Source organism: Tursiops truncatus, chromosome 4 (genome assembly GCF_011762595.2).
Source record: "Tursiops truncatus isolate mTurTru1 chromosome 4, mTurTru1.mat.Y, whole genome shotgun sequence".
In the NCBI taxonomy this organism is placed as follows: domain Eukaryota; kingdom Metazoa; phylum Chordata; class Mammalia; order Artiodactyla; family Delphinidae; genus Tursiops; species Tursiops truncatus.
In genome coordinates, this window is record NC_047037.1 from 63,526,271 (window position 1) to 63,553,170 (window position 26,900).

A 26,900-nucleotide genomic window follows, 5' to 3' on the forward strand; every position below is an offset into this window, starting at 1 on the left:
GTTCTGGGCCTGGACTTCACGCACTCTATTGTGAACTGGACTCTTGTTCCCAGAGGACCCGCACTATCTTCCACTCTCCTTGTCTCCTCTCCCCCACCACTCCTTCCCTCCAAGTACAGAGCCGGGCGCCAAGTGGGCCCTCCACAGACCTTCGGCAGATGATTATTGCCTCTGGTAGTCACGTCTTTTCTACGGGGACTGCACTGGTGGCCAAAGGTCGCTTCCGGCCCTCCTACAGGGTGGTTTTCTGTCTTAGGAAAGTGGTCCCCGGGGTCAGCAGGGATGGTCAGTGTTTAGTGATGACGCTTGCTCAACAAGTGGTTTCCTCTCGCCTCCTCCCGGCAGCCCCGGCTCAGCCCCAGGGAAGGAAGGAAACTCACTCCCTTTTCCACCCTCCCTGAGGCCTCCTGCCCACCAGCCTGCAGACAGCTTGGCGTGGAAATCTCCACGGGTAGGGACTCGCCGACCCTCCTTCCCTTCTGTATCTGTAGTGTGTGGGAGGTTCTTGTCACACCCTGTGAAATAGATTTTGTTGTTTCATATTCTACGTAAGAAGAATTCGAGGCTTCAGAGACGTTAAGGGACTTGCTCAGGGTCATGCAGACGGTCGGTAGCAGAGGCAGGATTTATAATCCCTGCTTGCTAGGAGAGTGCTGGATTCAAACCTCCGCCACCTGTGAGGCTAGGGTAGAGCCAGGATTTGGGAACCTTGCCCTTCCGCGTTGTCCCTCCCCCTCGGCCCTCGGCCCGCCCTCGCGGGGGGGGGGCGCGGGCGGGGAAGCCGGATCCTAGCAATACTCGGGGGCTAAGTGCACCACCTAACCAGGCACCCCTAATCCCGAGGCCTGCTCGCTAGCGACCTCCGGAGGGCTGGGCCGGTTTGGGGTGCGGTGTGGCGAGGGGACCCACCCCGTCTTCCCGACTATTTGCATAACGGAGACGGCTCGTTTCCCCCGCCCCTTCGCCGCACTCTTCTTCCCTCCTTCCCGCGTCCGCGCCACCCCTCATCCCCTGTCCCCCCGCTCCTCCCCAAAGACCCTCCTTCAGGGACAGTTGCGTTGGGGCTCCCAGCTCCCGGGCTCTCTGGCCGCCGCCGGGCGAGGAGTCCGGAGGCATCCGGGGGAGGGGAGTCCCGCGCAGGGCCGGGCTGGGGAAAACGCCTGGGGCACTGCCCCGCGCTAACAAAGGGAACCCGCTGCCTGCCGGCTGGGGCGTGGAGCTGGCTGAGCTGCCGCAGCTTCGGCGGCCGAGAGCGCAGCGAGTGAGTAGGGCTGCGGTGGGCGGCGGCGCGGCCCGAGCCCCCCGGGAGGAGTGGAGCGAAGGGGAAGGGAGCGGAGCGGCGGGGTCCGGGGCGCGCCTAGGGCGCAGGGAATCGGTGTCCAGCACCCCTCAGACGCCTTGGCCGCGCTGACCGGCTACCCTTTGGCTGCGGGTGTCTGTGGATTAATCCGGGCGGAGGGGCCGCCCTGGCTTCTCCCAGGCTCCACTAGCCTGTGGACCCACAACAAACCCACGTGCGCGCGGCCGCGGGGAACCCCGCTTTCTCCACTGCACCGTCAGCATGGGAGGGGGATGCCTTGCAGAGTCCAGATTCCTTCACATCTCGTCTGCCGGATTTACAGACGGAGAAACTGAGGCCCGCGGCGGGGATGGGGGCACAGGTACCATAACAAATGCACGTGCGCCCTGTGCTGGGAGCGTGGCACGCCGCTAGCCCTTAGGAGCCGCCCTGCGCAACCCGGCCATTGTCTCAGCTGCCGGGGAGGGAGCGGCGCTGGGGGCGTCACTTGCTGGAGGAAGACGACAGACCCGTTTAAAAGGTACCACTTGGGTATCAGACCAAATTGCCAGACTTAAAAAGGGAAACACGAAAAGAGAAGGAAGCTACAAAAGATTACCCCAGGCCGGGAGTGTGTCCCCGGCCGTGGTGCATGAGTTGAGATGACCCGGACCACCCCTCACTTCCACCTCACGGTGGTTTCTTAGAGACAGGGGTTGAATTAAAGGTCTGTGGTTTCCCCTTCTAAAAAAATGACCGTGCCTAGCGCACCATTGTCCCTGCACTGCCTCTGTTGGGGACGGCGAGTGCCTCCTTAGCCTGCAGAAAGAACAGTTCGATTTAAACGGCCCCCAGCGCAGTCTTGGGTTTCGCTTGCGCTTTGCCTTTGTAGGTCTAGCCAGCCCCGGTGTCACTGGCCCCATTTGGCTTGTTGTGTGTTTGTACAAACAAGGCCAGCCGAGCACTCTTGTTCTAGGTGGGGACGCTATTATTTTCAGTTCTATCCGAGTTTATTTGAGGGAAATTCCGAGGTCCGGAAAGAGAGGCCTCTTGTTTGTTTTGCTTTCTCTTTGCCTACGTATGCTCAGCTCAGCTTTGCAGATTTTAGTTCATCAGACCTGTTCAGGCAGCAGTGAGGTGGTTGGGGGCGGGGGAGTGCATTGGCTCGGTAGGGGATGGTGTGGGTGCAGAAGGAAGCCCGTCAGGCTGTGGGAGTGGGTGGTGTGCGCGGGAACCTAGGCACCGCCCCCCTTGTGCTTGCGGAGAGGTCGGGCTTCGGCTTCACCTTGGCCAGCTGCGCAGATTAACCTGTCCCTGGGGCGGGCGAGTGGGGGGGACTGGAGGGCTTCCGGCTCTGCGCCCCGGTTTTTGGAAGTCTAGAGAGCATCCAGTGAACCCTCTTATTTTACAGGCCGGGAAACGGAGGCCGGGAGGGTTCAGCTCCTTGTCCAAGTTTAAACCGAGTGAAATCGGCCACCTAGAGAGGACTTGAGTCCCGGTCTCCCAACTCCGACACTGCACACTGCCATGCGGTCAACTAAAGGCAGAACCGGGATTCTGTGGTTGGCTGAAAAGGCAGTGGCCTTAGGCAGAATAGAGTTAAACAAAGAAAGTAATTCAGATTGAAATCTGCACCCTTCCATTATCCCTTTCAAGAGTTCTTTACCCATTTGAGAAAAGATAGATTTAGTAATTCCTTACTCTCCTAGCCTTTCATAAGCGTAGTTAGTTTTCTCTTCTGGCTGCCCTTTCCCCTCAAAGTTGGAGCCGGGCCAGCTGTGGAGACTTGGATGTTTTGCCTGTCATCCCTGTGCCAGGAGGCCTTTGTTTGGGCATAAGCACTCCAGGAAGAAAGTGTCTCCCTAGGACGCTACTCGTGAGTCACTTGTGGGAGAACAAAGCATTGTTTTCATTGATTGTATTTAATTAAATGTTTAAAAATGAGAGTCCCACGAAGTAGCTACTTACGTTTGCATTTGGCAGCGGAAAAGTTGGAAAACCAAAGAAAACATGTTGGGTCTGGGTTTCACCAAAGCTGACGTGCTGTTTCACCCTGTCCCTCTTATCTCCTGACTGCACCTGTTTCTTAGGGTTTCCAGGCTGTTTCATTTCTGTGGTAATTCCACTTGGCACTTGATTAGAGATCTCATCAGGACTCTCACCCTGTAAGGAACTTAGGAAATCACCTGGCCAGTTTTTCTAAACGGAAAAACTGAAGCTCAGAGAGGAGAGATTACATGCCTAAGGACACACAGCAAGATGTCTGCTTTTAGTGCCTCTTTCTGCCTGAAAGGGAAACTGTTGCATGAAATGAGTTTTTGTTGGTACCCCAGAGTACAGTCAAAGTTACGATGGTTGTTATAACAACACCCTTCAAGTCACAGGATGAATTCCTTAAGGACTTAAATAGGTTTTGGTTGTTAAACAAAGCCCTGGATCCCAATGGTAGCTATGGTGAGGAGTATTATATTGATAGTTATCACTGGGGATCGGTTTTCTTTAGTGTGTACTAACTGGTTCACTTTACTCTTGCCCTGGTTTCCTCTGCCTTGTGCTTCCCCAGTAGGGAGCTGTTTTAAACTATGATCGTAAGACGAAAGGCAGCAAGAAGTCAGAAGAGAGACCCCACTTAGCTCTTCATGCTACTTAATTTCTTGGGCTCCGGTGTCCTTCTTTGTATAATGAAGGTCCCTCCTGCCCAGTCTCTGCACAGGCTGTTCGGGTGCACTGGAAGCTGCTTGGCCCTTAGAGGCAGAGGATCAGGTTTGGGTCAACCCTCCTCTCCTGTGTTCCTTGAGGACCAGGCGGTTGCATCTCTACGCAGTATAATGTAAGGGGAAGAACATGTATGCATCTCCTGGGGCTGGGGTGGGTATTAAGTCACGTGACGCATGCTTACACCTTTTCAGACCTCTTGTCAGGGTTGGGTGCTCACTAGCTTTTTAGTGGTAGAGAATGACGGTTGGAGAATAACCCCATGGGGTAAGCCCTGTGCTTAAATGAGAGACCCAACCTAGTCAGTAACTGGGGTGAATGTCTGTCAGACTGTAAAAAGGGCCTTTGGGGGGTTGTGAAGTGTGTGTGACTCTAAGGTAAATAAACCTAGTAAAAAACAAATAAAAAAACCGAACCCAGAACTTTCACACCCAGGTGAGTGCAATCTAAAGTCTTTCTATTCATTCACTCCGTATTTACTGACAAGCAGAGGCAGGTCAGTGTGGGGATGGTTCCTGTACTGGACCTGGAGTTACAAAGAGCCAGATCCACTCATTGCCCACCCACCCCTGCTTGGAACACATTTGGGTCTCCCCTCGGAAATTGCCCTCAGACACAGATGTGGAGAACAAACGTATGGACACCAAGGGGGCAAAGCCGCGGAGGGGGTGTGTGTGATGAATTGGGCGATTGGGATGGACGTGTATACACTGATGTGTATATAATCGATAACTAATAAGAAGCTGCTGTATAAAAAAATAAAATAAAATTCAAAAATTCAAAAAATATAAAAAAATAAAAAGAAGATAGAAATAGCCTACGGAAAATAGATCTAATTTATCTCAAAATTGATCTCTGTGGTGGCGGGGTCGTCCCTTTTCTTCATAAGTTAAACCAAGAGCAGGCGGTCAACGAGAGAGTGGAAGAGGGAAGGCTTCAAAGAGAATGTGGATGTCTGTAAGTGTGAAGATGTGGTTGCATTAAAAAGTGACAGGAGTAATTGACTAATGAAATTTGCAGTAATATTCTGGAACATTAGAGTCCTGAGAATTTGCTTAGACTTGGTATCAGTGACTTATTCAGTAAGAACTGAATTGGGGAAAAAAATACCTTTTTTCTTGCTTGTCTGCAGGTATACTGCATATATTCTGACTTGGATAGATGTACTTTTTATAGTTGTATATGTTACAGTAACATAGTAAGCAATGTGGTATCATCACATTAAAGTACTGGAGTGACTTTCTAAGTCGTTACTAGAAGGGTCAGGTTAGCCTTTAGAATCAACTTGGTGATTTAAATTTTGTTTGTCATTATGATTATAAAAATACAGCATGCCCATTGAGGACAATTTGGAAAGTACAAAAAAGTATAGAGAAACAGCAAAAATTTCCATTATTCAAAGGCAACCATTTTTAACAATTGGCAATTTTCCCTCGTCTTTTTTTTTTTTTTTAGTGGATTTGTTTTTTCTAAGTGGTAGAGAACACACTGCAAGTACAGTAACTCTTGGCTTTCTTATTTAACCTTTTCATATACCCATGTCACAGTTTATATCCTCATTAAAGCTGCACCTTTTCATTCATCACCATATCAGCATCTCTAAGGTCACATGGTCCCATGGGATCTGATCACTCTAGCGAGCATTTCAGTGAAGGCCTATAGAGGAAGGAATCTCCATCTTCTTCCCCCTTTCCCAACCATGCCTCAAGCATCCAGATACCATTAAAAAATATATATATATCTTTCATGTTAGAAGAGCCTAAAGTCTAATGGAAAGAGAAGGGCCCTGTCTGTGGCCTTGGGTTCTAGTCCTGCCCTTGTGACAATTTATTTTAACACCCAGGTTTTCAGTTTCCGTACGTGTTAAAATAAGCAACTCCAAGGTCCTTTATTAATTCATTCCTCCCATCTTTGAGGGCCCACTCTAAACCAAAACTGTATAAGAAGAGCTCATGGTCCAATGGAGGAGATGCGGTAACAAGAGACTAGTTCAGGGTACCCTGGGAATGCAGAGGAGGGGCAACCACCCCAGACCGGAGCAGTGGGGAAGGCTTCCTGGATGAGGGCCACTGTGGGCCTGTCAAACTACTTCTGATTCTTCTCTGCTGTAATTGACACCATGACTAATGTTTGTGAATAAATCTCTGTCCATATTCCAGATAATTCCAATAGGATTGTGGGAACAGTAGGAATTAAGAGCATAAGTAATTCAGGATTTGAATTCTTGTTCACCAATTACCACCAATATAGACGAGCTTCAATTTCCTTCTCTGTAAAATGGGCATAACAGCCCTTACCTCACTGGACCATTGTAAGGATTAAACAAAATCATAGTTAAAGGGTCCAGTACAGTGCCAGGTTTATAGGAAGTCCTCCGTAAGTGATAGCTATTAGTGTTATAATTGGGATTTTCACAAGCTGCAGAAACTTTTGGTCTTAATATTTTTTCTTACCATGATAGCAGGCAGAAAGTTAATTAAAGTGGTACCTCCTACTAGGTGACAAATTGAGAGAGAAATGATCACTTACATGCTGCATTACAAAAGTCTTCTTATGGAAAATTTCAAACACACGAAAGTAAAAAGAATGGTGTCATTACCTCCTTCCCCCCATTTATAATCATTTACCTTCAACAATTATCAAAACTCATGGCTGGTCTATGACCCCACACTCTACCCCACATGACTTTGAAGTACATCCCAGACATCTTTTCAGCTTAGCCATAAATATTTCACTGAGTTGCATATTTGAGGCAATGGGTCGTGCTGCTCTTGGAGCCCGTGTCTGCTGTCACTGTTACCTATGGAACCGTGTGTGTGTGTGTGTGTGTGTGTGTGTGTGTGTGTGTGTGTGAAAGAGAGAGAGAGAGAAATAGAAAGAGCCAGTAAAACTTAAGTAGTTTTACTGCTCAAGTGAATTTTCCTGCTGTGTCCCGTGTCACAAAGAGATGCGATAAAAGGAGCACTGAATTTAGAGTCAGAAGACCTGATTTTGCACAAAGGCCCCACCCTTTACCAGCTGTATGCTTTTGGCAAGTGACTTCTGAATTTCTTTAAACACATTTATAAAAAATTTGGTGAGTAATGAATGAAATAATCCATGTGACAGCCCAAGCAACTCAGCATTAGTTGGCCCTGCATCAGACTTGAACCCAGCCTTCCCTCTCCAGAAGCAGAGTTTCCGTATGGAATGAAGGTCAGAGACTGACGGGTTGGTGGTACTAGGGTATCTTCAAGTAGAGTTGCTGCCTGTCTCGTTCTGAAGATGAGGTCTTCGCTCAGATGAGTAGCTGGCACCCCATGCTTGCGAATCTCCTTTCACTCAACCCCTTCCCTCTGATTTATGGATGAGGGCAAGGAAGCCCAGGAAAGGTAGGGCCCTGCCAGCTATGCCTGAGAAACAGATCTTCTCTGATGCCTCTTTTCCTCCATGAGAAGACACCAGGCTCCCCTCTCTCCTCCAAGTTTGTCGTCTTGGTCTCTCCTAACTCACTGTTGCTCCCAAGTAGGAATTTTTGCCTCAACTAAAAGGAGAAAATTGATTTGATTTAGCAATTAAATTAAAGTCCTCTCTTTAATACACTGGGGCTCCCATTATCTCCGGGCCTGCACTGTGACTCGCGGTCTCCTCCGGCTGTCTCGAGCTAGCTGTGTGGCCTTGGGCAGGACGCATGCCACCACAGGGATTCGGCTCGCAGCTCTCTAGGCCCCTTCCAGCTTTGAGATCATCAAATGGGGAACAAGTATAAAAAGGGGAAACTATACATAAAGTTAGGGGCTTCTTCACACAAATAATAAGTGTAATGTTTTCTTTTAGAATGTTCAAATAGGGTAAAAAATTAACCACCTTCCCTTTTGCCATTTCCCCCAATCCCACTTCTTGGCAAAGTGACTACTGTTTGCAGTTTGTTGTGGGTCTTTCAGCCTCCTTTGGATGTACCTATGTATGTATTCATGGTTATATGCAGATACATTTAAAAAGCTCAGTAAATGGATTACATTGTAACTGCAACTTTACAGACTTGCCCTTTTCACTTTACTATAGGTATTGGACGTCTTTCCATATCAGTATATACAGATTATTTTCTCATAGCTGCATCACAACCTACATCATGGATGTGTTTATTTAACCAGTCTTTTGTTGACGGATATTTATCTGTTTCCATAAAAATATATTTCTAAGTGTATTTAGACCTTGGACATATGGAACGCTGGTCGTAAATGTCATGGTTAAATGAAGTCAGTCCATCGAACTCTGGAAAGGGTGGCGAGAAAATGGGTGCAGGAACACTGAGAACCATGCCCCGGAAAGCTGAAATGAAGGGCTCCCGGGAAGCTACTAAGAGCCAGCTGTTGGGATGGGAGGTTATTTTTGGAGTTGGCCTGCCTGATTGGGTGCCCTAGGCTGCCGGCGCAAGAAACTGAACTGCGTCATCACCTTCTCCTCCTCATTCCACCATCCCTGGCTCTTCCGCATTTGTTTCTCTTCCCAGGGTCGGTGGCATCTGGTGGGAGGACTGGAACTTGAGTGATGGGAGGGAGGAGAGAGAAGCAAAGAAGAGGAGGAATTGATCTCAGGCTCTGGAGGAAAGAATGTGCCGGTTCTACTCTACCTTGTTGTTCAGACCCATCTGGAAACTCGTGTTTCGCTGGGTCCTGTACAGATCATGATAAAATGAAGCACACCCAGAATTGGGCTTACTTGGAAGACAGAGGTTTAGGACACCATATTGGAGGTAGAATACATGTGGAAACTGGAGTGTTCTAGCCTGCAGGGGATAAAATAAGAGGCAGTTTCTTCATGTGGAAGAATGATTAGAGTTATACTGTGTTGCTGCTGGCGGGGAGGAAAACCAGTACAGAGTTGCAGAATGGCAGATAAGGAAGAACTTACTCAGCAGAACTGCCCAACCAGGGAACAAACTAGGTCACAAGACAGTGAACTCCCTGCCATGGGAGTATCTAAGCAGAAGTCTCAAGTCAACTTGTTTGCCATCAGAGGATTCTTGCTTTTCAGAGAGGTTGACCTAAATGCCTGGTAAGGCCCTTTCCAACTCTGAGAGTCTATGACTGTGGGAGAGAGGGAAGATCGGACTGAGGGGGTGGGACAAGTTACAGACAACGTGAGTGGAGCTTTTGTCACCTGCTCTAAAAAGGTGGAATAAAATGGAAGCCTTCGAAGGAGACTTAGACCATTGTTTCCCCTGGATCTTGGCAACCCTCCTCCTGTTTTGTCCTTGGCTTCAGCTCAACTTGATTTTGTATTCGTAAATTATTTCCACAGAAATAAATATATCACATACACTTTAGGTGACCAGGAAATCTGGCAACCAGAAAAGAACTACATGTCCCAGGAGGATGATTGTAATTTTATTTTTATTTTTTTATTACAGTCTTTCTAAATTTGCATCCATCTCCTGGTTTCCCTAGCACAGGACTGAGACGTCATTCAGCTTTAATTTTAGGAACACTCTACCCTTTGCAACCTCTCAAAGGTCCTCTGAGCTGGAGTTGAAATGCTTGTCTCTTTCTTTCCTGTGGATGAGGAAGAACCTCTTGGACTTAAGTCTTAGCCAAGTCTTAGTGAGGAAACGTGGCAAGTTTACCATCTTCTAGGCTTTTACTGTGCTCCTGATCCTGATAAGGCCCTGTTTGTTCCCTTATCCAGTCCTCATAGCCTTGGGGTCTTGGTATCATCAGCTCCATTTTGCAGATGAGAAAGCTGAGCTTCAGAGAGGGCTAGGGAACTACCCCAAGATTCACTGCTGTTAAGTAGTGATGCTGGCACTGGGTGTAGCTCATTCCCTACATCATGTTACAGGTTTTTCCACTGCTAATCATTCCCAGTCCTTTGGGGCTGAGACACCCTTCGTCCTTGTGTTTCACTGGGAGCTTGGTTGAATTTCTCCTTATGGAGCTGATGAAAGCTTTCTACCATTCCTCTAAGAACAGATGAATGAAAGAACTCATGGGACAGCCATGTGTGAATAGCTTGACATTCGGATTCAACATACATTTGCTTCTTCCCCTTTTTCTTAAGAGTTATTTTCATCAAGCCTGGTTTGCCTTTTTTTTTTCCCCACCTGCCTTTTAAAGCACCTGTACTCATTATCTGTTTATAACCGGAATAAACACACCCACCAGTAGCGAGCATGGCTGCAGATGAATGGGTACCATTGCTTGGCTACCTTCGATGCCTTTAGGTGGTAAATGGAGCTCAATATTGGCATTGTTAAGGGCTTATCTGCAGCTGTGCTTGGAGGCTCTTGAACAATTTCTTCTCTTGTAAAGTTTACTCAACATTATTTTGTTCAGTCAATATTTGTTGTGTGCTAGGCATTATGCTAGGCATTGGGAGTATTTACCCTAAGAACACACACTGTAGATATGCACACACGCGTTCAGTGTAACTGGCGGGGCCTTAGAAGTTAGTGGCAGGCAAACTTTCTGTGTCCTCCTCTTCCTGTTTTCTCAGAGTCCTTGCTTTGTCCACTCGTTCAGGTAACACTAGGTGCCTGCTGTAGCCCACGCACAATGCTCAGTTTTAGAACATAGACCCAAATTGCCCCCCAGTTCTCTTCCTTTAAGAGCTTAGTTGGAGGTGGGCATGCAGATATTAATAACAATATACTGTGATAAATATTATGATTTGGATGTATACAGAGGTTGAGAAGATCGTACAGTGAGTTTGGGTAAGCTTTCTGGAGGACCTATGACCTACCTAAGCTGGGTTGTAGAGTGTAGTAGCTGCTAGCCTCTGGGAAAAGAGCATTTGAAGGAGAAAAGGGAGTGCAGGAGTGAAGGTGTGGGGTAGAGAATGGCATGTGCGGGGGAGCCACTAGCAGGTTAATGTTCCCAGAGGGGAACACATAAGGCAGGAAGTGCTGGGAGATGAAGCTGGAACAGTTATACCCATCATCAAATATAATTTTCTTAACCTCTCTCTGGTGGCATACACTATTATCATTTCTGTTTAAGAGGTGAGGAAACAAAGGCTGAAGGAGGTTTGGTGACTTGTTCAAAGTCAGACAGCGAGTGACTTGAGGTGCTTGAACTTGAATGTAGGCCTGCTCAACCCTCATAGCGGTGCCTGCAGGGGCCGAGAAGGTCTGCCTTGAAGACTGAGGTGATCCTTCCGTCTCCATTAATCTTTCAAAAATCACACCCTTGCTGAATTCTCTTCCTCCACCTGCCTTATGGTGTTCTCACTAGTGAGTCTGATGTCGAAGACCTCTTCTGAGTCTCGGTTCTAGTTTTCATCCCCTTTTCATTCAGAGAATCAGTAGCCCAGAACTCTTCAAAGAAAACCTTTATTGCCCAACCAGGTGTAACAAGGGAGAAGGAGAAGATTCATCCCCTTTCTCAAAAGGTCCAAGTTCATTAAGTAGCCCAGGCATTACCTGTGTATCCTTTAGTTCAGAGAAGCCCTTTGGGGGCTGGAGAGGGAGCAACCTGGGTGGGCTGGAAGAGTCTGGAGCAGGTGGGCTTTGAGCTGTGCCTTGAAGGATAGGTAGGATCAGGAAGGTGGAAGGCATGGCACATAAGTAATATTATTCTGTCTCACTCAGTGATAAATGGCTTATTCTACCCACCCCCCAAGATAATTTCCGGGTTGGAGTTGGCTCTTGGGCTGAAGAGGCAGTAGGAGGATTCATTTAGTTATTCATTCAAAATAAAGTTTATTGAAAACTAATCAACTGAGAGCTCAAAGACAAGATGATGAAACTACAGAATGAAATAAAAAGGGCAATTACAGAGCTAAGGAAAACATTGAGGACACAAACTACATCATTAGAGGAAAAGTTAATAAAGGAACAAAGTAGAATCCACTGAAAACTAAATTACTAACAGAGAGAGAAGGCATGAGGAAAATCACAGTATATGCTGAGAAAAAGGATGAAGAAACTCATCAGAGAAAATCAGAGATCTAAAGGTTGTAAAAAGATTGTAAAAAGATCACTCAGAAGGGTAATTGGCCTACCTGTGGAGGCACAGGTCACTTCTCGTGCTCCATTGACCTAAACATAATCACGTAGACAAGCCTGGATGCAAAGGAGCCTGGGAAAACGTCTCCAGCTGGGTGGCCGTGTACCCTCTTAGAACTCAGGTTTGGGGAAGGCCTTTTATTACTGAAAGGAAGATGAGGAAAATGGGTATTGGGAGCAATTCATTTCTGCCCCAGGGAAAAAGTCATGTTGGTCTCAGACTTGATTTGCAGCAGAAGCAGAACTTGAGAACATGGAGAGGAAATATTTACAGAGTTCCAAGGGAAAGGTCGTGTGACTGAAGACTTTTACACTCAATTACATCACTCTGTAACGATAAGGCAGGTAGCCATTCTCATCTCTTCATATAACACATATGAGCCGTCCATGGGAAAACCTACTTGATGATGAAAAAGATTAGTCAAAAGCACCCTTTGGAAGGCATAGTGATAGGTCATTTGGAGAGCCCTTCTTCTACTCAAATAGAGAAAACCTTAGCATGGGTGGGCTGTAAGTCTAAGGAACAGAATGGGAGGAAGTGAAAAGAGTGTAATGGAAATGGAGAGCTGAGGGAGGGAGTGGGAGGACGTTAGGTGCTAACTTTCCCTCTCTCACACTGTCTAAGTAGGGTGTTAGTATCATGGCTCCAACCTCTCAATTAGTTTTTTTAACCCTTTATTTTATTTTTAAAAATTTTATTGGAGAAAAGAATCTAAAAAAGAATGAATATATGCACATGTATAACTGAATCACTTTGCTGTACACCTGAAACTAACACAACATTGTAAATCAATTATTTTTTTTCTCTTAAACTTGGAGGAGTCTTTAAGGAAATAACATCATTTGGATGTAGAAAAATTTATTAAAAGTTCAGCTTTTCCTCTATTTTACTTTTCTGTATAATTAAAATTAAATTAAAAAACCCCAGCTGTTGTATTAAGCAGTCCCACCCATTCTTCTTTCATGCATTCTTCCATCCTCCACACTTCTGTTCAAATGTAAATGTAGAGACATGCAAGGAAGGATATGAATCAATTTTTTTTCCTGGATGCAGGGATCCTGGGTGATTTTTAGCTCTGTATAATTTTGTGCATTGATTGATTTAAAAAAGTAATGAGCTGGTCTTATTTGTTTTTGTCTTTTTTTTTCAGTGTTTTACTTCTTTAATCTTTTTTTTTTCTTTTTTAAATTGAAGTGTAGTTGATTTACAATGTTTCAGGTATACAGCAAAGTGATTCAGTTATATATATATGTGTATATATATGTATATATTCTTTTTCAGATTCTTTTCATTATACGTTATCAAAAGATATTGAATATAGTTCCCTGTGCTGTACAGTAGGACCTTGTTGTTTACTTATTTTATGTATAGTAGTGTGTATCTGTTAATCCCAAGTTCCTAATTTATCCTTCCCCCCAACTGGTCTTATTTGAATCAAACCACTAAGGCTAATTTAAAAGGCATCATTAAATACTAATGCTCAGGGTGTGGGGAGTGAGGTGGGAGATACACATAGATGAACAAGGCCTTGTTTTTTCACGGAGAAGTTGGTGAGTCAGTTACGTGAACACCGGACTCTAGGCAGAACAAAACACTTTGTAAATTAGATGGACAATTGGGGTGTTGGGGTCCCGAGGACAGTGGGGAAGTTTTCACAAAGGAGATAGTGTTTGAACTGGATGTTGAAGGATGAGAAGAGTCCCTATAGGTGGAGGATGGGAGGCAGGGCATTCCTGGCCTGGAGGCAGCAGGAGTACCAGCAGGGAGGAGTGAAGGTATGTGGTGTGTCTGGGTAACCCTGGGTAATCTATTGTGGTCAGGGAACAGAGGGTGAATGAAGGAATAGCTATTGTTCATTAAGTGCCCACAGCGTTCCAGGTGTGACACACAGATCTCTCTAGGCTGCCCAACAGCCCTACAGAATGGTGATAATTATCCCTACTGTGCCGATGAGGAAACTGAAGCTGAGAGAGACTTATCTGCCCAAAGTCACTCAGGGGGAAGACTGATTGAACCCCCTGAGCTGTCTGTACTCCAAAGCCCATATAGTCTCTCTCCTGTGCTGTGATTTGCAGTGCATAGAAGATCTGAATTAGCCACCTTTGTGAAACATAACATATACAAATACAAATAAATATCAAAACATTTTTATAGGTAAATATGTTTTATGTATTTCCATACACGCAGACCTATGACGTAGCCATATATTGCTTGGCCAAAAAGTTCGTTCGGGTTTTTTCCGTGCCATCTTACCGAAAAACCCAAAAGAACTTTTTGGCCAGCCCAATATTTTGCGTGTAAATTTTCTAGGTAGATTTTTGGGTAAATATAAATCCTAAATTGTGGTTCGGACTCTACTGTCCAGAAGCTGTGTGGTCGCACGCTACTCAATTCGAACTCCAGTTTCCTGATTCATAAAAGGGAATAAAGATTCTGGTGCCGCCTCCCCTCAGATTTGTTTTTGTGTTCCAGTTAGATCATAGATGTGAAACGACGAGAAAGTATAAAAGTATAAAAGAGCCACACAGAAAGGTTTGTTATTGCTGACACACCCCTCGCTCTTCTGAGAGCTTACAGACATCTGTTCGAGCACCCACAGATGTGTGTAAAAACTCTCACAGTCATGGACATGGTCCTTCAGGCTTGCAACAAACAATGTAGTCAGCCAGCCAGAAGCTGTGCTTTCCTGGTTCAGATAACCAGCTGGGGGCTGTGGAGGGAGCTGGGGCGGCCTGTTGGGGGGTGGGGTAGAGGGAGGGGAGCGAGGCAAGCAGTCTGTCTGGCTCCCCCCACTGCAGGGTGTGGGAAGGCTCCTGCCTCCCTTCCTGGTTGCTAGGTAAGTCTGGGCCAGAGTGGAGTCGGGATGGCTGTCAACAGCTTGGTGATTTATACCGGGCAGAGGAGGGTGTTTCAGACATGCCAGGCTGCAGGAAGGAACGTTGGAGCTGCCAGGCGAACAGGCCCCTGCCACGTCTATCTGGTAGAGGCTCCTGGTCTGGAAAAGGGACAGGAGGGACAGAGTCGTCAGGGGACTCTGGAGCAGACTTTAGGAGTGCTAGGAGTACTCATGAGGACAAGATGAGGACTCTGGCCCCAGAGAAATTGGGCTCTGATGCAACACGTCAGAGCGGACGGGCAGCCAGCCCTTGGCACTGGGCTAGAGTGGCCCAAGGCAAGTTACTTGTGCTCCAGGAAGGATTAGGATTGTTCCAAGGTCTAGGTTGGGGCCTGGTGTCCTCCTGGGGGCCCAAAAGCCCTGTTGCGTGTATCGTGTGTGGGGTGGCAGTGGTGGAGGTTTTAGAGAGAGCCAAGCTACGCCTTACTGACGAAGAGATCACTTCCTTCCTCACCCCCCTGGCCTCTGCTCTGCCCAGACAGGCCTTTTAGCTCAGCCTCAGCTCAGGATGAGTCCCAGAAATTCATGCCACCCAAAGCAAAGGGAAGACCTTTCATCTCCTACACTGTACTTACTAGATTATATGAAGTTAGCTATGTTCGACGGTGTCTCCCCGATGGCAGGGACACTGCGGGAGTTCTCTGCACAGCCCCCTGCCCTTAGGAGGCCTGGTGGACTGAGCTCAGCCTTCCCAATGCTCCCCGCCCCCACCCACCTGCTGAGACCAGGATGAGGTCCGCAAGTGCAGGTGCTCTCTAGGTAAAGCCAAGGGTGAGAGCACATGGCAGGAACACCCTGGGGCTCTGCTGGGCCCTTCTGCCCCACTAAATAGTCCTTCTTCTACCTGTCAGTTCCGGCCTTGGGAGTGAGAGACAAGCAACAAGGCGAAGTAGGGAATGCCCTCTGGGCTGATCCGTGGAGCTGAGCCCTGGCGGCCAATCAAGTTTGGGACCTTGCTCTTGCTTTTCTTATCCCGCTGGGAACCAGGGTCGTAGGAGTGTGTCCTAGGGGTGAGAGGGAGGAAGGCGGTGAGGGAGCTCTGAAAAAAGCAGTTAGGCTGAATCATCTTGTATCTGAGCAGACTGCAGGATCGCCTTTGTCAATTGTATGCTGTTGGGAGGATGCTGGCCCAGGGCGAGAGTGGGGGTGGTTAATGACGATGGTGTTAGGAATAAATCCCCAGAAGATGTTTCCTGCTGGAGGGCTTGTGGCGGTTCCTTTTCTGCTCTACACAATGAACAGTTTATTCTGGCCTGTAGACTTGGAGGAGAGGAAATAACAGGTAGGGAGGAGACGGATGAAAGCTGCCTCTTAGGGAAATGCTTCTGGGCTCGGAGGGTCCCACCCTTGTCTCCCAGCCAGTCCAGGGGACTCACAGTGGGAACGCTGGGAGGCAACTCCATCACCATCTGTAGGGTCACCTTTCTCAGAAAGCCCCGAGGTTGAGAAAAAAATCATAGGCTTTGCAGCCAGACAGACTTGGGTTTAATTCCGGATGTGCCACTTCTCAGCTATGTGAATTTGGGAACTTCTCCGACCCTCAGTTTCTCCTCTGCAATCTGTGTTCATCATTCCTGCCTCATAGCATTGGTGTGAGTACGATGTAGTGATTAACCTAGGGCAGCATGTGACTAGTGATGAATAAATGGTAGCTCTTTTCAATATTGCAGCACTTCTTAATAGTTATTCTCAGTTATTGGTCACCTAGTGGGCCAGACACTCTGCTAAGCCCTGGGGGTATGAGGATACATGAGACCCAGTCTCTCCCTGGGTCTCTCCATCTAGGAGGACAGACAGGCACGTGGGATCAGGGACCAGATGAACAGGAGCTGCACGAGGTGCTTTGGGAGCAGGAGGCAGGGGTGGGGTCAGGGAAGAAGAGGTGAGCCCCCAGCAGGAGGCGTTTGCCAGGCAAGTAGAATGGAGGGTGTTTCAGACATGCCAGGCTGCAGGAAGGAATGTTGGAGCTGCCAGTTCTCCCCAGAACTGCAGCAGCAGATAGGAGGAGGTTCACAACTGGGACTAGTCAGTAGATCCACCCGTAAGTGGGGGACAAGAGCCAATAGTAGGGGCTCCCCCAGCAGGCGAGCTCACAGGGCTTCTGCCCTCTGCTGGCATTCGAGCCAGGGCAGTCTGGCTCAAGATAGAGTCTGCAATCTATTTTTCCAGTGGTGGGGTGAACATGGACAGGGACCCAGCCTGGCTGGACTGGGGCACTTAACTTCACAGAGATCTCTCCAGGCTCAGGGCTGGGATCAAGGGTAGACTTCCCTGGAGGGAGCAGAGATGATTACCAGACAGGAATTGCAAACATGGAACCTACTAAAATAGAGGCTCCGGGTGGCGTGGACTGGAGGGGCTTCATGAAACGCTGGCACAGAACTGTTGTATTAACACTGGGACACTGGCAGCGTGGGTAGGAGGGGTGACCTGGGATTTCTACAGTTGTTGGGAAGCCCAGCGACCCCATGTGCAGTGCTCAGTGTTGCATAAAAAGAACCAGAGGGGACGTCTTCGAGATTCAAGGATATACATTTGTGGTTTTAGTTATTTGCAAATGACTTCAAAACCCTATGATGTACACTAATTGGGTGAATCATTTGGATGAGATAAAAGCAAAATTATATTTGCTACAAGGATGGTTTGTATCACTTAGCTGGTGATGTAATAAACATAGCAGCTTTCATTTACTGAGCTCACACCACCATCCTGACTGGTCTCACTCTAATTCATGACCATGACCCTTAAGTGGACTTTGGTGTTGTCAGGTCTTTACTCTTTTCCTTTGATCCAGGGGTTCTCAACTCTGGCTTCTGTTATCATTAACTGGGGAAGATTATAAAAAGTACTGCTGCCTGAATTCCACCCCAGACTAATGAAATCTAAATTCTTGTGGGGTGGATCTGGGTATGAGTATCTTTTTTTAAAGCTCTTCATTTATTCCAGTGGGCAGCCTTGGTTGAGAACCACTGCCATCCTCTCCAATCTCCATGACTATTTCACACTTTTTTCCCTCTTTAAATTTTTAACACCTCCTCTCCCATCTCTATTCTCAGTCGAGAAACTTATTTCCCACTTACCTGAGAAAATAATGGCAAAGGAGTGCTTTCATACCTTTCCACCATCAAATCTATGCCCATTTATTCTACTTTCTGCCTGTTGCTACGGATGATGCTCCTTTTTTTTTTTTTTTTTTTGCGGTACGCGGGCCTCTCACCGTTGTGGCCTCTCCCGTTGCAGAGCACAGGCTCCAGACGTGCAGGCTCAGCGGCCATGCCTCACTGGCCCAGCCGCCCCGCGGCATGTGGGATCCTCCCGGACCGGGGCACGAACCCGCGTCCCCCACATCGGCCGGTGGACCCACAACCACTGCACCACCACGGAAGCCCGATGCTCCTTTTTAAGACCAACCCCTCCACTTCTGTATGGCATCTTGTTCCCTTCCTTAGTTAAGGACTTGACTCTGCAGTTCTACCTTCTCTTTCCAATGTTCCTCTCTTTATGGACCACTCCCATCTGCCCCCCGACACCATCTGTCTATCTGTGGCAGCTGTTTCTCCCACTGACCCCACACATATGCACATACACATCTTCTCCTGACCGCATCTACCCCTCCAGCTACTGCTTCATTCCTCTTCTCCTTGAAAGAGTCATCTGCACTTGATCCCTGCAGTTCCTCTTTTCTCATTTTTATTCAAACTCAGTCTAACCAGTGTTTTTTGCCTCCATCACTCCATAAAAACTACACCTGTCAGGTTTACCAGTGACCTTGGTATTGCCAAATCCAATGGTTAAGTCTCAGTCCTTATCTTGATTTGTCAGTAGCATTTTATATAGTTGATCACTCTGTCCACCTTGAAAAAGTTTCTTCTTCTGGTTCTGGAATATCACCCTCTTTGGTTCTCCTCTTCTGTCACTGGCTTCTCCTTCTCAGTTTCTTGTGTTGGCTCATCTTTGCTTGTTCACTTTGGAGCGCTCCAGGGAGCAGCCCTTGGACTTGGCCTCTTCTCTGTCCCCTCACTCCCTGGAGATCTCCTACCATCTGAATGCTGACAACTCTCAATGTTTAGCTCCATCCCAGACCTTTCCCCGGAACACCACACTCATGTTAGCCATCTAATCAACAAGCCTCCTTACATGTCTAACAGACATCTCAATGATGACAAGTCCATGGCTGAAATGCTGCCATTCTCTCTCAAACAGCCTTCCCCACTTCAGTAAATGACAGCCCCATCTTTCCATTTGCTTGGGCTTAAAACTGTGGGGGCACCCTTGACTCCGATTCTCTCATGCTGCACCCAATCTGTCAGCAAACCACGCCAGCCATGCTTGCAAAATACACCAAGAAACTGACTGCTTATTTGATCCACCAAATTCACACTTGTCCAAGACAGATCAATCTCTACTTGTAATTTTTAGAATAGTTTCATACCTGGGCCGCCAGTGGTAGTGTGTCATTTTTCCACTTAAAACCAACAAAGGCTTCCTATTGCACTTTGCAAAGCCAAAGTTCCTAGAAGGGCCTCCACGGTTCTGCCTGAGGCAGCCCACAGATCCTCCCAGGCTAAATTTCCTGCTCTTTTCCACCTCTTAATTCTGCTTCACTTTACTGACCTTGCTCCTTCAACATAAAGCACATTTTTACCACAGAGCCTGTTCCCTTCACCTGGAACACCCTTCCTTCATATATTCCCATTGTTTTCTCCATCTCTTCCTTTAGGTTCTATTTCAGTGTCACCTTATTAGAAAGGTCGTTCTGATCACCTTACATAAGATAGTAATCTGGTGCCTGTTTCTTACCCCATCACACCTGGCTCTCTCTTTCCCTTTTATCCTGCTTTGTGTTTCTTCTATGGCACAGATGGTCATCTGACTTATTTATTCTGTCTCTTCTCACTAGGAAGTTGTTTTTGTGAGGGCAGGGACTTCATCTCTTTTGTTCGTGATTGTTCTCCTAGGGCCCAGAGCAATGCCTTAGGAATAGTAGGCACAATACCTAATTGTTGACTAAATTCAACTAAATCCACACAACGGCACTTCAGAATTAGTTGGAATAACCCACGATTTACAGATGAGGAAATTGTAGCTCAGAGAAGTCAAGTAACTTTTTCAAGGTAACACAGCTTGCTAGCATAGAGACTCAAACCTTCCAAGTGACTGTGTCATCAGACTGTCTCCCTGTTAAGCCTGGCCTTTCCCCAGCACCCACAGCTCAACTTACCTCATTTTTTCCACATCTCATTGCAAGCAGGCAGCCCCACAGAGTGACAAAATCCTTGTGAAAATGCCACAAATGTGCCTGGAGGTGTAGGAGGTGTATAGGAAATGCATACACAATCCCTTATTTGCAATACCCAAATCCCCAAATCTGTGAAAAACTGCATTTTATTCTTAACCCATTTGGTGGCAAAACCTGATCTGGACTAATGGGAGGCTATTTATAAATCCTTGTTTAATGTACTTGGTTAAAATATTTATTGTTTTGTTGCAGAAATATTAATCCATGTAATTATGGAGAGTTGCCCTGCTACTGCTGCAGGTCTTTAGGCAACATACTGCTTTTCTAAAATAGGAAGAATTGTGAGTTCTGACACTTATCAGGCCCCAGAGATTCCTGATATGTGGTTGTGAACCTGTGTTCATGCTTTCCTAAATGTCTGGCATTTGAAAGTATGCCTAAAAAAAAATTAAAAATTTTTTTTCCTGGTAACTACAATTTATTTTAAGGACTTTTCCAGGAAGAGACTCAATTTTACGATCTGATTAAGATCAAGCACAGCAGGCCAAGCTGAGGAGGGCATGCATGAGATGCCATTCTAAAACACAGGGCGTGCATAAAAGTCTACATGCTGAACAATGAGACCACCCCTTCCCCAACCTTCCTTTTTTGTTGTTTCCAACAGTGCTGGCAAGCTCGGGTTATGAGATTTCCCTAGTCATGAGATTAGTCTATGATTAGATTTAACAGCCTAAGAGGAAAGGCCTATAGATATTGATATTTACAGTTCTTCAAATAAAATGGAGAGATTATTTTCAATCCCCCTCTGGTAAGGCCCACCAGTCCAGCAGCCCTGCCCAAGCACACAGAGCTTCTGGTCAACTTTTTAGTGGATCACTTTTCTTCTTTTTTTTTTCCTTCTCTCTCTCTTTTTTTTTTTTTTTTTTGGCCGTGTGGCTTGCGGGGTCTTAATTCCCTGACTAGGGATCGAACCTGCGCCCTTCCCAGTGAAAGAGTGGAGTCCTAACCACTGGACCGCTGGAGAGTTCCCAGTGTCTCACTTTTAAATTTAAGGTAGAGATCAACTGATATCTGAGAAAGTTTGAAACATGAAAGAAACCAAAAGAGACAAATAACAACAACAACAGCAACATAAAAGTATCATAGAGACAAGTGAAGATATTCCATTAATAAAATAAAGACTGAAATAAAAGGAGTATTCAGAGAATAAGAGAGAACTCTTGGAAATTAAAAGTATGTTAGCAGAAATAAATGAATCGGGAGAGGGTTTGGAATATGAACTTGAAGAAATCTTGTAGGAAGTCAAACAAAAAACGGCTATGAAGTGAAAAATAAGAAAGGATCATTCTAAGAAGCTCAACATCTGAATAGTAGGACTTACACGGAATGTACACAAAAGGAATTAATCAAAACACACCACATGGCTCCATGGTTCAGGTGTGAACAACAATTTATCTGGTCATAATAATGTAACTTCTGATGCTGACTTAATAAAAAAACAGTCTAAAGCTATTAGGAGAATGTGGGACGGAGAAGAGTTATGTGGGGTGTGGTAAAAGAGAACTACATCCTCCTTTTCTGTAATAGGAAGTCAGTAGATAATATCTAACATTGAAAAAACAGAGCCATATAAGCATGCTATTTAGACACACTGATGTAACCCCAGAAATAGATAAAAGAGTTGAAAGTTGTTGCATTTGAGCAGCAGAAATTAGGGGGGTGGAGGGGTGGGACAGGGCCTGAAATCACGTATGCAGAGGGCTTAGCGTCGCCCCGCATATCTGCACTGGCACCAGAAATAAGCACAGTCAAAATGGAGTGACTGTTCGCTACAGACGATATAGTGACAACACGGTCAAAGTTCTGAGCTAGAGCACCCTCCTTTGGATACTTTGCATACGGCAGTGGCAGAAGAACTTCCCCTTTCTGGTTCTTTGAAAATAACTTCCTACGCCATTTCTCTTTTTGTCAGAACCTGTGTATTCAGTGCTCAACTCAAATTTAATTTCAGCTCTTTTATTGAAAGAGCTTGGCCTAGCTCTCCCCTAACCCACGGAAATAATCCATGAAGTCTGCTGATTTTAACAGAAGTTCTTACAGCATCTTGGGTGTAGTGCCTTCTGATTGGACTGCAGGGCTCAGCAAACTTGTAGTGACCCAGATCCTGGAATGTTTTAGGCCCAAGGATTGATAAAAGCTCTTAGCTCACTTAGCTTCCAAGTCCAAACACAATCAGAACAATTGCTCACATCTCAGATAATGTGGATTAATGGATCCAGGGTTAACAGGATTATCTTTTACCCCAAGGCTCCTGTGTGCTTGTGGTGAGTGCCCATTTAAGCCAGGGACCTGGGGCCAGGGCTGACTCTGTGACAAGTTAACCCATTCTCTCACTCAAAACTGAGTCCTTTAGTAATGGTCTTGCCAGGAGGATACTTACCAGTGGGGATGCTAGGGTGTGAAGTTCTTAGTGTGTGTTCTTGGATCATTTTATGAACTTCTTTGGATCTGGGTGGGGTCTCTAAGTCCTGGCTCTGGTCTGGGGTCAGGGCCTCACACAGTGTACCTCTGAAGGAAATGCTTGCTGGGGGCATGAGGGAGTTCATGAGGACAAGGCAGCCTCTCGTGTGTCTGCTCTCTTCCTTAGAGTCATGTTTGGGTGCTTCTGGGTCTGACTGAGCACAGAGGAGGAAGGGGATTAGCTGAGAAGCTGCCAGGGACTATAAGGTGTGAAGACCTTGTGGGCAGGAGTGATGGCAGGGGGAGATCAAGCAGAGAACAGACCCTGAGTATGAGGAAGGAGGTGGGTGAAATTTCGGCTGAGGGAGAGTAGTGAAACTACATCTTGATGTCAAGCCAGTGACCCTTGCAGGGTAGGAGGGAGGTCAGGGAGCAGAAGTGTCCTGCATTAAATGGGTGCTGTATTAAAACTACAAGGAAGCACATGAGTCCATAGGGGGCTCAGAGACAAGGGGGATGCAAGAAGACCCTGGGATCGAATGTGTAGCACTCGTAGGGTGATGGAAGTGTTGGCATAAGCCACTTCATAGAAAATTCTTATAATACAATAGAAAAACCTGAAGTTTCTACAGCTCTGCTATTGTTTATTTCTCATGTTTCTGCAATGCACAAGATACACTTGCAATCCAGAACTGTCCTTTCCCGTTACCTCATCTATCAAAAGCCCAGCCACAATGTTTGGAAGAAAGTTAAAAAAAAAGGCTTTTGAGCAGCCACAATTGATGGCTAACGCCCTATCACAAAGCCACGCACTGGATCATGGGAGAGCCCCTCTGGTCTCACAGCCCCATACGGCTTTTAGTGAGTCAGAGGCAGCTGGGACCCTTGGGCCGGTCTAAACCAAGCTCTTCAGAGGTCTATTGAAGGGATTCAGGGAATGCTTACAGGAACAAAAATAGGAAGTACAGACGAGCCTCAAAGCCACTGGAAAGTTCCTAACCATCCGCCTTCTCTGGGCTGCACGGTTTCCTGTTTGCCTCTCCGCAGGCCTCTGCCCTGTTCTCTTTGTAAGACCAGCTTCCTTTCCTTCTGCAGGGCCTCGCAACCCCATCACCTGATCTTGTGCATGGCATTTGCTTCTCATATTGTGCCCACTACCTTTCCTTTAAGGGAACTGGGTCTACCACCAGTTCCCTTATTTATGGGTGAGTTGCTTTCATTTGTTTGTTATATTGACGTATAGTTGATTTACGATGTTGTATTAGTTTCTGGTGTATAGCAGAGTGATTCATCTATATGTGTATATATATATATCCTTTTTCATATTCTTTTCCATTATGGTTTCTTAGAGGATATTGAATATAGTTCCCTATGCTATACAGTAGGACCTTGTTATTTATTTTATATATAGTAGTTTGTATCTGCTAATCCCAAACTCCTAATTTATCCCTCCCTCCCTCACCCCTCTTTCCTCTTTTTTTTTTTTTTTTTTTTTGCGGTACGCGGGCCTCTCACTGTTGGGGCCTCTCCTGTTGCGGAGCACAGGCTCCGGACGCGCAGGCTCAGCGGCCATGGCTCACCGGCCCAGCCTTTCCGCGGCATGTGGGATCTTCCCGGACCGGGGCACGAACCCGTGTGCCCTGCATCGGCAGGCGGACTCTCAACCACTGCGCCACCAGGGAAGCCCATTCTGCCCATTTTTTGATTGGGTTTTATTTTTTGTTCTTGTTGTTGTTGTTATTGAGTTGTATGAGCTGTTTATGTATTTTGGAAATTAAGCCTTTGTTGGTCACATCGTTTGCAAATATTTTCGCCCAGTCCATAGGTTGTCTTTTCCTTTTGTTTATGGTTGCCTTTGCTGTGCAAAAGCTTATAAGTTTGATTAGGTCCCATTTGTTTATTTTTGCTTTTATTTCTATTGCCTTGGGAGACTGACCTAAGAAAACATTGCTGTCATTTATGTCAGAGAATGTTTTACCTATGTTCTCTTCTAGGAGTTTTATGGTGTCATGTCTTATATTTAAGTCTTTAAGCCATTCTGAGTTTATTTTTGTGTATGGTGTGAGGGAGTGTTCTAATTTCATTGATTTATGTGTGTCTGTCCAGCTTTCCCAACACCACTTACTGAAGAGACTGTCTTTTCTCCATTGTACACTGAGTTGCTTTTAGGTCAGAATTCCACCCTTTGTCCATAAGCAGAAGCCCAAATGTGTGAGTGGGTGGGGTAGCAGCAGGGTAGGCAAGTAGAATGACTTGCCTATTTGAGTAATATTGGAGGTCTACAGGCCATCTTCCAAAGGATTTAAAAAACACTAATGGGACCCTGCATTTCCTCATTAGTCTGCAGATTTCTGTGTGGCTGGAGTGCACGGTACATGGGGTGGAGTGGTGGGGGGGGCAGCTGGGAAGGAACATGAGATTTGGGTCCCCAGGGTCTTTGCCTGGGTCACAGGGCCACAGAAATACATTCAGTCTGTTTAGACAAGTTACTCGGGGAATTATCCATTTCTCACTGAAGGTTTGGCCTCGAGCAAAAGGCAGAGGCTGGCTAGAGAGAGATGGAGAGTGGGGACCTGCTTTGTGTTAATGAGGCAGGTGGGTCACCAGCCCCGTAGTCCCCCCATCCCGGGGGCACTTTGCTCCTCTTCTCTAGGGAAGGCTCTTTACTGGCAGCCTCCCAGGTGGCCACCAGCTCAGCTCTGTTTGCAGGTAGAGACCTCTTCCTGGCCTGGCCCACTTTCCCCACAGTGACTCTGGCTCCTGGTGTTTTGTTGGCATTAATTATAGACAGCAGCAAAGTGCCCAGATGCCACAAGTGACTTTTTATTTTTCCATCTCACCTGATGCCTTTGTTGTTTGCTCTATTCTGCCCTGAATCTTTGTGAAATCTTAACATTTGCAACCCCTCAAATGGCTCACTTCACCTTTAGTTTCATCTGATGTCAGTTCCCGTAAGCATCTGTGGTCTCACGGGATGGCTCTTGTTTCTCTTAGCATCTCAGGGTCTCTTTCTCCTGGACACCATCCTTGCATATTACCACTCCTTCTCTCTTCCTTAGTGGATTTCTCACTTTTTCCCTCTTTACCAATTCTTACTTATGCACACCCCCCCACCAAAACTTGATTAGGGGAGCTCGTTTTCTCATCATAGATCTTGTCTTAACCTTGGGCTGAGCTGAGTGTGAGCATGAAGTATGAAAACTCAGACTCCCAGAACTCTAACTCATTTCCACTAGAAACGTTACACACGGTGAGCAAGAATGTGTGTGAGGGAGGGACTGGAGGAGAGGAGCATTAGAAGAATGGGCAGAGTTTTCCACTGCTGGGAGTTTATATGGTATAGTAGTCCTGGAGATAGCCTGCCAAGACTGTTCAAAAGCCTGAGAAATTTGGAAACTTTTTGACCCTGCAATTTGATTTCTAAGACTGATTCTTAAGGAAATAACCATGGATTTCCCCCAAAGATTTAGTTTTACGTGCTATTTGTAATATGCAAAAGAAGTTGAAGATGACTTAATTGTCCAGCCTTTGAGCACAGGGGCATATACTACAGCTAATCAAATGATGCTGCAGAAGACTACTAAATCATGTCTAGCTTTATTGGATCCTTGTAAAAAATCTGGATAACAAATTAAAACCAGGAAGGGGGGACTTCCCTGGTGGTCCAGTGGCTGAGACCCCGTGCTCCCAATGCAGGGGGCCAGGGTTTGATCCCTGATCAGGGAATTAGATCCCCGCATGTGCAGTGAAGATCCCTGCATGCTGCAACTAAGGCCCAGCACAGGCAAATAAATAAATAAATGTTAAAAAACAAAGACCAGGAATGGTGTGTTATCTGTAGTCATCTGGGGTGGAGAAGAGTGGGTGACTTTTTCCTTCTTTTGACCATTATATTTTCTAAAATTTTTAGATTAAACATACGTTTCTTTGGCACTAAGAAAAACAACAGTTGCTTTAAAAACAAACGCTATCCACCCAGCCAACCACAATAATACACAGGTTGAAAATTTAGGTTCAGTTAAAAATCTTCCTCCAATAAATTCGGAATTGAGTTCACATTTGTAACATTATAAACAAAATACTACAGGTCAAAGGGAGACCAAGTTGGATGCATTTGTTAATGGACATCAGTTGTCCACAAGCCTTAGATAAACACAAGACTCAGGGCCAGAACTGTTGCTTTCTTACCCTTGCTTTTCTTACCAATAATAGCAAGTAGCACAAGGATTAAGTGATTGTGGTAGAGTTTGCTTTGCTTCATCTGCAGCTCACTCTGAAATTGCTCAGCCCCAGAAGGGGTAGGTCTGGGTGAACAGATGGCCAGGT

The 26,900-nt window shown here is 46.3% G+C and overlaps 1 protein-coding gene across 5 annotated transcripts in view; it reads left to right on the forward strand.

Annotated features, from left to right (window-relative positions):
* The first annotated feature begins 848 nt into the window (after window positions 1–848).
* ST6GAL1 (ST6 beta-galactoside alpha-2,6-sialyltransferase 1) overlaps window positions 849–26,900 on the forward strand; it is a 156,393-nt gene continuing 130,341 nt past the window's right edge. The window contains exon 1 of one of the 5 annotated variants that reach the window (XM_073804008.1): window positions 849–1,261. The gene's annotated coding sequence lies outside the window, so the exon portion shown is untranslated. The remainder of the gene's footprint in view (window positions 1,262–26,900) is intronic. The other 4 variants (XM_073804009.1, XM_073804010.1, XM_073804007.1 and 1 more) reach the window with 4 other exon arrangements.